Below are 10,090 nucleotides of genomic sequence, written 5' to 3' on the forward strand. Positions count from 1 at the left end.
TTCCTTCCTTCCTTTCCCTTCCTTCCTTCCCCTTCCTTCCTTCCTTCCTTCCTTCCTTCCTTCCTTCCTTCCTTCCTTTCTTTCCTGACGGAGTCTTGCTCTGTCGCCCAGGCTGGAGTGCAGTGGCACGATCTTGGCTCGCTGCAATCTGCCGGGTTCAAGCGGTTATCCTGCCTCAGCCTCCCAAGTAGCTGGGACTACAGGCGCCCGCCACCACGCCTGGCTAACTTTTGTATTTTTAGTAGAGATGGGATTTCACCATATTGGCCAGGCTGGTCTCGAACTCCTGACCTTGTGATCTGCCCACCTCGGCCTCCCAAAGTGCTGGGATTACAGGCGTGAGCCACCACACCTGGCCTCCAACTTTATTTCTGTCCTGACAGGATTTAAGGGAGACCCACAGCATTCCTTGTAGGGAATAGGGGGTATAGTCTTATCTATATGGATAGACCACTATGAAAATGTTACCCACTTTACCAATGCCTAGGGGACTAATCATGCTTTTCATCTCAATTTACCTTGGTCACTCACTTCAGTATTTTCCGGTTATTTGGCATAAAACTCTGTATTTTCTTTCTTCTTTTTTTGATGGAGGGGCTTGTGGACAGGGTCTCACTCTGTTGCTCAGGCGGGAGTGCAGTGGAACCATCAGGGCTCACTGTAGCCACGACCCCAGGCTCAAGTGATCCTCCAATCTCAGCCCCCTCAAGTAGCTGGGACTACAGGCACACACCACATATCCCTGGCTAATTTTTCATTTGTTAATTTTTGAGACAGAGCCTCATTCTGTTGTCCAGGCTAGAGTGCAGTGACTTGATGTCAGCTCACTGCAACCTCCACTTCCTGGGCTCAAGTGATCCTCCCATCTGAGCCTCCTGAGGAGCTGTGACTACAGGCACACACCACAACAGGCTAATTTTTGTAGTTTTTGTAGAGATAGGGGTCTCACTATGTTGCTCATGTTGGTTTCAAACTCCTGAGCTCAAGCAATCCACCGGCCTTGGCCTCCCAAAGTGTTGGGATTACAGGCGTGAGCCACTGCACCCTGTGTATTTCCTAATCTTTATCTAATCTTACTAACTGGCCCCCTATCTGCCTCCTTCCTCCATTCCCAAATTCTTAGGAACAGTCATGAGCAAAATTCCATGTAACTTTAACTTTTTTTTTCTTTGTATGGAAACATGCTTTAATTTCTGTTGGGTAAACAGCTTGGAGTAGGTTGGGTGCAGTGGCTCACGGCTGTAATCCCAGCACTTTGGGAGGCCAAGGTGGGCGGATCACAAGGTCAGGAGATCCAGATCAGCCTGGCCAAAAAGGTGAAAGCCCGTCTCTACTAAAAATACAAAAATTAGGCCCGGCACAGTGGCTCACGCCTGTAATGCCAGCACTTTGGGAGGCCGAGGCTGGCAGATCACGAGGTCAGGAGATCGAGACCATCCTGGCTAACGCAGTGAAACCCCGTCTCTACTAAAAATACAAAAGAAAAAAAAAATAGCTAGGCGTGGTGGCGGGCACCTATAGTCTCAGCTACTTGGGAGGCTGAGGCAGGAGAATGGCATGAACCCAGGAGGTGGAGCTTGCAGTGAGCCGAGATCACGCCACGGCACTCCAGCCTGGGCGACAGAGCTAGACTCCATCTCAAAAAAACAAAAACAAAAACAAAAAACAGCTTGGAGTAGAATGGCTATCACCACATCTCTTTATGCATTCAGTTTCTAACTCAAACATGACCATTCCCTGAAGCTACTGTTTCCACTAGAGCCTCTTCAGTTGGTGGCTATATATATTTTTTAATGTTGACAATCATGTCATGTATGAATAGAAGACTTTTACTTTTTTCTTGTCTTTCTTTCTTTCTTTTGTTTTTTCAGAGATAGAGTCTTGCTGTGTTACCCAGCCTGGAGTGCAATGGCGTGATCATAGCTCATCATAACCTCAATCACTTAGGCTCAAGGGATCCTCCCACCTCAGCCTCCCAAGTAGCTAGGATTACAGGCATGCACTACCATGCCAGGCTAATTTTTTTTTTTTTTCTGTAGAGTGGAGGTCTTGCTTTGTTGCTCAGGGAGCTCTCGAACTCTTGGCCTCAAGCAGTCTTCCCACCTCAGCCTCCTAAACTACTGAGATTACAGGTGTGAGCCACTGCACTCCAGCCTGGCTAACAGAGTGAGACCCTGTCTCAAAATAAATACTTTATGTTGTTTAATTCTCAATATTAGGGGATTTTCCAGATGTTTTTGTCATTGATTTCTAATTCTGTTATAGCCTAAAAATATATTTTCCACGAATTTTTTTTAGGGACACTCAGCCTGGGGTTCAGTGGCATGATCATAGCTCACTGCAGCTGGGAACTCCTGGGCTCAAGCAGTCCTCTAACCTCAAGCATGAGCTATCATGTCAGGCTGAATTTTGTTATTTTTGTTAAGATTTGTTTTTTTGGCCGGGTGCGGTAGCTCACGCCTGTAATCCCAGCACTTTGGGAGGCCAAGGTGGGTGGATCACCTGAGGTCAGGAGCTCGAGACCAGCCTGGCCAACATGGTGAACCCCGTCTCTACTAAAAATACAAAATTAGCCAGGCGTGGTGGCGGGTGCCTGTAATCCTAGCTACTCGGGAGGCTGAGGCAGGAGAATTGCTTGAACCCAGAAGGTGGAGGTTGCAGTGGGCCGAGATTGTAACACTGCACTCCAGCCTGGGCAACAAGAGCGAAAAGAACTCTATCTCAAAAAAAAGAAAAAAAGATTTTTTTTTTATGACCTGGAATATGGTCTCTTTTTTTTTTTTTTTTTTTTTTTTTTGAGACAGGGTCTCACTCTGTGTCACCCAGGGTATAGTGCAGTGGTGTGATCTTGGCTCACTGTAGCCTCTGCCTCCAGGGTTCCAGTAAGTCTTGTGCCTCAGCCTCCCGAGTAGCTGGGACTACAGGCACTAGCCACCACATCCAGCTAATTTTTAAAACTTTTTTTGTAGAGGCCAGGTGCGATGGCTCATGCCTATAATCCCAACAGTTTGGGAGGCCAAGGTGGCGGATCACTTGAGGTCAGGAGTTCGAGACCAGCCTGGCCAACATGGTGAAACCCCGTCTCTACAAAAATACCAAAAAAAAAAAAAAAAAAAGGCTGGGTGCAGTGGCTCATGCCTGTAATCCTGACCCTTTGGGAGGCCAAGGCGGGTGGATCACCTGAGGTCAAGAGTTCGAGACCAGCCTGGACAACATGGAGAGACCCCCATCTCTACTAAAAATACAAAAATTAGCCAGGGATGGTGGTGTGTGCCTGTAGTCCAGCTACTTGGGAGGCTAAGGCAGGAGAATCATTTGAACCTGGCAGGTGGAGGCTGCAGTGAGCCGAGATTGTACCACTGCACTCCACTCTAGCCTGGGTGACAGAGCAAGACTCTGTCTCAAAAAAGAATAAAGAAAAAAAATGTATAATCTGACATTATTGGGTGGAGTATTCTGAGTGTCAGGTCACTTTAGTCGATAGTGATGTTGCTCAGGTCATCTATGGCCTTACTAATTTTCGGCCTGCTTCCTCTATCAATTACTGACAGGAATATTGACATCCTCAAATGTAATTGCAGATTTATGTATTTTCTTTTCAGGTATATTATTCTTTCTTTTTTTTTGGGTGGAGTTTTGCTCTTGTTGCCCAGGCTGGAGTCCAATGGTGTGCTCTCGGCTCACTGCAACCTCCGCCTCCCAGGTTCAAGCGATTCTCCTGCCTCAGTCTCCCAAGTAGCTGGGATTACAGGCATGCACCACCACGCCCGGCTAATTTTGTATTTTTTAGTAGAGACAGGGTTTCTCCATGTTAGTCAGGCCGGTCTTGAACTCCTGACCTCAGGTGATCCGCCCGGCTTGGCCTCCCAAAGTGCTAGGATGACAGGCATGAGCCACCACGCCTGGTCCAGATATATTATTCTTGCCTCAGTTGTTTGAGGTGTGTATACATTTAGGATTGTTCTTCTTAGAGAATTGACCTCTTTTTTTTTTTTTTTTTTGAGACAGTGTCTCACTCTGTCATCCAGGCAGGAGTGCAGTGAGGCGATCTCAACTCACTACAGCTACAGCCTCGGCCTCCCAGGCTCAGGTGATACTCCCACCTCAGCCTCCCAAGTAGCTGGGACTACAGGCGCACACCACCAAGCCTGGCTAATTTTTTTTTTTTTTTTTTTTTGAGATGAAGTCTTGCTTGGTCACCCAGGCTGGAGTGCAGTGGCACAATCTTGGCTCACTGCAACCTCTGCCTCCAGGGTTCAAGCAATTCTTCTGCCTCAGGCTCCCGAGTAGCTGGGATTACAGGCACATGCCACCACACCCAGCTAATTTTTTGTATTTTTTAATAGAGATGGGGTTTCACCATGTTGGCCAGGCTTGCCTTGAACTCCTGACCTCAGGTCATCCACCTGCCTCGGCCTCTCAGTGCTGGGATTGCAGGCGTGAGCCACCGCGCCCGGCCTCTACAAATTTTTGTAGAGGTGGGGTTTGGCCATGTTGCCTAGTATGGTCTGCAACTCCTGGGCTCAAGTGATCCACCTGCCTTGGCCAGACCTCTGTCATTTTCTTTTCTTTTTTTTTTTTGAGACAGAGTCTCCCTCTGTCACCCAGGCTGGAGTGCAATGGTGCAATCTTGGCTCACTGCAACCTCCGCCCCTGGGGTTCAAGTGATTTTCCTACCTCAGCCTCCCGAGTAGCCAGGACTACAGGCGCATACCACCACGCCAGGCTAATTTTTGGATTTTTAGTAGACACAGGGTTTCACCATGTTGGCCAGGCTGGTCTCAAACTCCTGACCTCAGGCAATCTGCCTGCCTAGGCCTTCCAAAGTGCTGGGATTACAGGCATGAGCCACCTCACCAAGCCATGAGTCTTGCTTTTTAATTCAGTCTGACAATCTCTCTTTTAGCTGATGTGTTTAGACCATTTCCATGCTTTTTTTAGTAGCTTTTTTTTTTTTTTTTTTTTTTTTTTTGGAGACAGGGTCTCACCCTCTCACCCAGGCTGGAGTGCAGTGGTATGATCTCGGCTCACTGCAAATTCCACCTCCTGGGTCCAAGTGATTCTCCTGCCTCAGCCTCCCTAGTAGCTGGGATTATAGGCATGTGCCAACATGGCTGGCTAATTTTTTTGCAATTTTAGTAGACACAGCGTTTCACCATATTGGCCATACTGGTCTTGAACTCCCGACCTCAGGTGATCCACCTGTCTGCCTCCCAAAGTGCTGGGATTACAGGCATGCGCTACTGCACCCAGTCCCTAGTCCCTAGTCGCTATTATTATTATTATTATTTTTTTTTTTTGAGACGGAGTCTCGCTTTTGTTGCCCAGGCTAGAGTGCAATGTCACAATCTCGGCTCACTGCAACCTCCATCTCCCGGGTTCAAGCAATTCTCCTGCCTCAGCTTTCTGAGTAGCTGGGATTACAGGCGTGTGCCACCACGCCTGGCTAATTTCTGTATTTTTAGTGGAGATGTGGTTTTATCATGCTGGCCAAGCTGATCTCGAACTCCCGACCTCAGGTGATCTGCCCGCCTCGGCCTCCCAAAATGTTGTGATACAGGTGTGAGCCACTGCACCCAGTCCCTATTAGCTATTTTGGATCACATGCCCCACATTAATGAAGATGGGACAGATACAGTCCTTGCTATTCATCTTTATGCAGCTTAGATTTCATAGGCCGTTACTGTAATAAGTTTCTTTTCCCTTGCTTCCTGACTGACCTTGCAAAATCTCAGTTCTCTGCCCAGTCAACTCCTACGCCTAAGTAGCAGAATTGTATGTCTCCCTGTTCACTCTCCGAGGTGACTATTTCACAACTTCTCTCATTTTGAATCCCCAACAACTTATTTGAATCCCTTACAGCTCATAAACCAATTTCTTACATTGCTAACAAATTGAAGCAAAGAGTGATGCATCTCATCATCAAATGTATCCTATCTGCACCAGTGGTCACATACTCTGTCTTCACTCGCTCTCTTTTTTTTTTTTTTTCTGAGACGGAGTCTCACTCTGTTGCCCAGGCCGGAGTGCAATGGTGCCATCTCAGCTCACTGCAACCTCCGCCTCCGGAGTTCAAGCAATTCTCCTACCTCAGCCTCCTGAGTAGCTAGGATTATGAGCGTGCACCACCACGCCTGGCTAACTTTTTTGTATTTTTAGTAAAGACGGGAGGTTTCACCATGTTGGCCGGGCTGGTCTTGAACTCCTGACCTCGTGATCTGCCCACCTTGGCCTCCCAAAGTGCTGGGATTAGAAGCGTGAGCCACCGTGCCCAGCTTGTCTTCACTCTCGTCTCTTCAAGGACTTCACTCCTATAATTAATCCTTCTTTTTCTCCAGTATCGTTCATCTCTCTCCTTTTGCTTTAGCGTACAAACATGCTATAATATCTCCACTTTAAAGAGATAAAAGAAATTTTTGTACACTCCATGCCCTATTCAGTCTAGAATTTAATCTAACGCTGTCTTCCTCCAGAATCCATGCTTTTAACCACTGTGGTGGGACATTTCAAACTTATGTCTTTTTGTTTTGTTTTGTTTTGTTTTTGAGATGGAGTCTCGCTCTGTTGCCCAGGCTGGAGTGCAGCGGCACGATCTCAGCTCACTGCAAGCTCCGCCTCCCGGATTCAGGCCATTCTCCTGCCTCAGCCTCCTGAGTAGCTGGAACTACAGGCGCCTGCCACCACACCCGGCTAATTTTTTGTATTTTTAGTAGAGACGGGGTTTCACTGTGTTAGCCAGGATGGTCTCGATCTCCTGACCTCATGATCCGCCCGCCTCGGCCTCCCACAGTGCTGGGATTACAGGCGTGAGCCACCGCGCCCGGCAAATTTATGTCTTAGAAACAAATTCCTGGCTGGGTGCAGTGGCTCATGCCTGTAATCCTAGCACTTTGGGAGGCTGAGGCAGGTGGATCGTTTGAGCCCAAGAGTTTGAGACCAGCCTGGACAACATGGCGAAACCTTGTCTCTACAAAAAATACAAAAATTAGCCGGGAGTGGTGGCGGGCACCTGTAGTCCCAGATACTCAAGAGGCTGAGGTGGGAGGGTCACCTGAGCCTCGGTGGTTGAGGCTGTGGTGAGCCATGATTGTGCCACTGCACTCCAGCCTGAATGACAGAGTGAGACCCTGTCTCAAAAAAAAAAAAAAAAAGGCCGAGGTGGGTGGATCACCTGAGGTCAGGAGTTTGAGACCAGACTGGCCACATAGTGAAACCCGTCTCTACTAAAAAACAAAAAATTAGCTGGGCATGATGGCGCACGCCTGCAATCCCAGCTACTCAGGAGCCTGAGGCAGGAGAATCGTTTGAACCTGGGAGGTGGAGGTTGCAGTGAGTCGAGATCATGCCACTGCACTCCAGCCTGGGCGACAGAGTGAGACTCCAACTCCAAAAAAAGGAAAGAAAAAAACAAAACCTGGCCGGGCGTGGTGGCTCACGCCTGTAATCTCAGCACTTTGGGAAGTTGAGGAGGGCGGATCACCTGAAGTCGGGAGTTCAAGACCAGCCTGACCAACATGGAGAAACCCCCGTCTCTACTAAAAATACAAAATTAGCTGGGGTGGTGGCGCATGCCTGTAATCCCAGCTACTCGGGAGGCTGAGGCAGGATACTCTCTTGAACCCGGGAGGCGGAGGTTGTGGTGAGCCGAGATCACACCACTGCACTCCAGGCTGGGCAATAAGAGCAAAACTCCATCTCAAAAAAACAAAGAAAGAAAGAAAGAAGGAAAAAAACAAACAAACAAAAACCTTATTCCACTCCACCATCACCCAGACTTGCTGCTTTCTTTGTCTGTCCTTAGGCAATTGAATGATACCATTATTTATTCAGTTGCTCAGGCTAAAACTTCCCAAATCGTCCTTCACTCCTTTCCTTGACTAATTGCCCATATTCATCAGCAACTCTTATTAGCTCGGCCTTCAAAATATATTCTAGTTCTGATTTCCATTTACTTGTCTGCTACTTTGTAACCAAGCCAGTGTAACATTTGCTTTGACCACTACGCTAGACTTATATAGGTGTTTCTACTTATACTCTTGGCAAACAGATTTTTTTTTTTTTTTGAGACACTGTCACCCAGGCTGGAGTGCAGTGGCACAATCTGGGCTCACTGCAACCTCTGCCTCCCAGGTTCAAGCAAGTCTGGTGCCTCAGCCTCCCAAGTAGCTGGGATTACAGGTGGGCCACCAGGATCGGCTAATTTTTGTAATTTTAGTAGAGATGGGAACTCCAGGATTTTACCACGTTGGTCAGGCTGGTCTGGAACTCCTGACCTCAAGTGATCCACCTGCCTCGTCTTCCCAAAGTGCTGGGATTACAGGCGTGAGCCACCATGTCCAGCCAGAATGTTGTTTTTAATGGCAGTTGCCTGCTTAAAATGCCTTTTAACTAAATTAGAATAATATCCATGCTCCTTACCATGGCCACAATACCTTACATGGCCTTACTACCTCCTTTGTTCCTGACTACCTCTCTGACCTCATCTCTTTTCTTTCGCTCTTTATTTACTTTTTTTTTTGGTGGTGGTTGTTGAGACAGTGTCTCCTTCTGTCGCCCAGAATGGAATGCAGTGGCACCATCATAGTTTGAACTCTTGGATTCCAGTGATCCCCATGCCTCAGCCCCCAAGTATCTGAGACCACAGGCGTGTACCACTATGCCTGCATTCCTGGATTTTTTTTTTTTTTTTTTTAGAGAGATGGGATCTCACTATATTGCCCAGCCTTGTCTGAAATTTCTGGGCTTAAGCGATCTTCATGTCTCAGCCTCCAAAAATGCTGGGATAAGAGGCATGAGCCACCATGCCCAGTCTCTCCTCTCTCACCTTGCTCACTCTGCACTAGACATGCCAGCCTCTTTCTGTTCATCAAACACACTAAGCTTGTTGCAAACTCAGGCCTTCTGCCTGGAATGCTCTTCCTGGAGGTCTTCACATGACTTGCTCCATCATCTCATTCATGTTGCTGTTCAAATGTCAGGCCTTCCTTCCCTGGCCATCCTAGCTAAAACAGCTTCTAGCCCCACTCACCTTCTCTTCCTCTCCTGGCTTAATTTTGCTTTATGGCGCATTTTGGCACTTACTATTAACCTACTTTTAAATTTTGTCAAAAATGAGGATGAGGATTTGTCTTATTCGTTGTTGTATCTACAATGCCCAGAACATTGCCTGGATACAGAAGACTACTGTAGGTCAGTCATCAGTAAATACTTGTTTCAGTCAATGAGTAAATGAATGAACTAAAGGATTAATGAATAGAGGAAGTCTCAATGGAAAAAATTAAAAAAAGGAGGCTAATTTAAAAAATAGGACCAAGATGCTGAGAGCAGTGGCTCACGCCTGCAATTCCAGAACTTTGGGAGGCTGAGGCAGGTGGATCACAAGGTCAGGAGTTCAAGACCAGCCTGGCCAATATGGTGAAACCCCATCTCTACTAAAAATACAAAAATTAGCTGGGCATGGTGGTGCACGCCTATAGTCCCAGCTACTCAGGAGGCTGAGGCAGAAGAATCGCTTGAACCCAGGAGGCAGAGGTGGCAGTGAGCCGAGATTGCACCACTGCACTCCAGCCTGGGTGACAGAGCAAGACTCCATCTCAAAAAAAAAAAAAAAAAAAAAAAAGGAGCAAGAATGTGAAAAATATGTCAACCCAGAAGTTTTGATAACTGATCATCCCAGAGAGAGAACAGAGAACAATTGAGCTCCACCAAGAAAAAAAAAAAAAGAAAATGAGGCTTACATTACCAAAGAAAGAGGACAAAAAAATTTTTAGAGCTAAAGGACATGAATTTTCAGATAAACTTATTAGTTCAGTGCAATAAAAAAAAAAAAAATGCCGGGGCACAGTGGTTCACGCCTGTAATCCCAGCACTTTGGGAGGCTGAGGCGGGTGGATCACAAAGTCAGGAGATCGAAACCATCCTGGCTAACACGGTGAAACCCCGTCTCTACTAAAAATATAAAAATTAGCTGGGTGTGGTGGTGTGTGCCTGTACTGCTAGCTACTTGGGAGACTGAGGCAGGAGAATCACTTGAACCTGGAAGGCGGAGGTTGCGGTGAGCAGAGATTGCACCACTGCATCCAGCCTGGGT

The sequence above is a fragment of the Pan troglodytes genome, chromosome 3 (assembly GCF_028858775.2).
Source record: "Pan troglodytes isolate AG18354 chromosome 3, NHGRI_mPanTro3-v2.0_pri, whole genome shotgun sequence".
NCBI classification, from domain to species: domain Eukaryota; kingdom Metazoa; phylum Chordata; class Mammalia; order Primates; family Hominidae; genus Pan; species Pan troglodytes.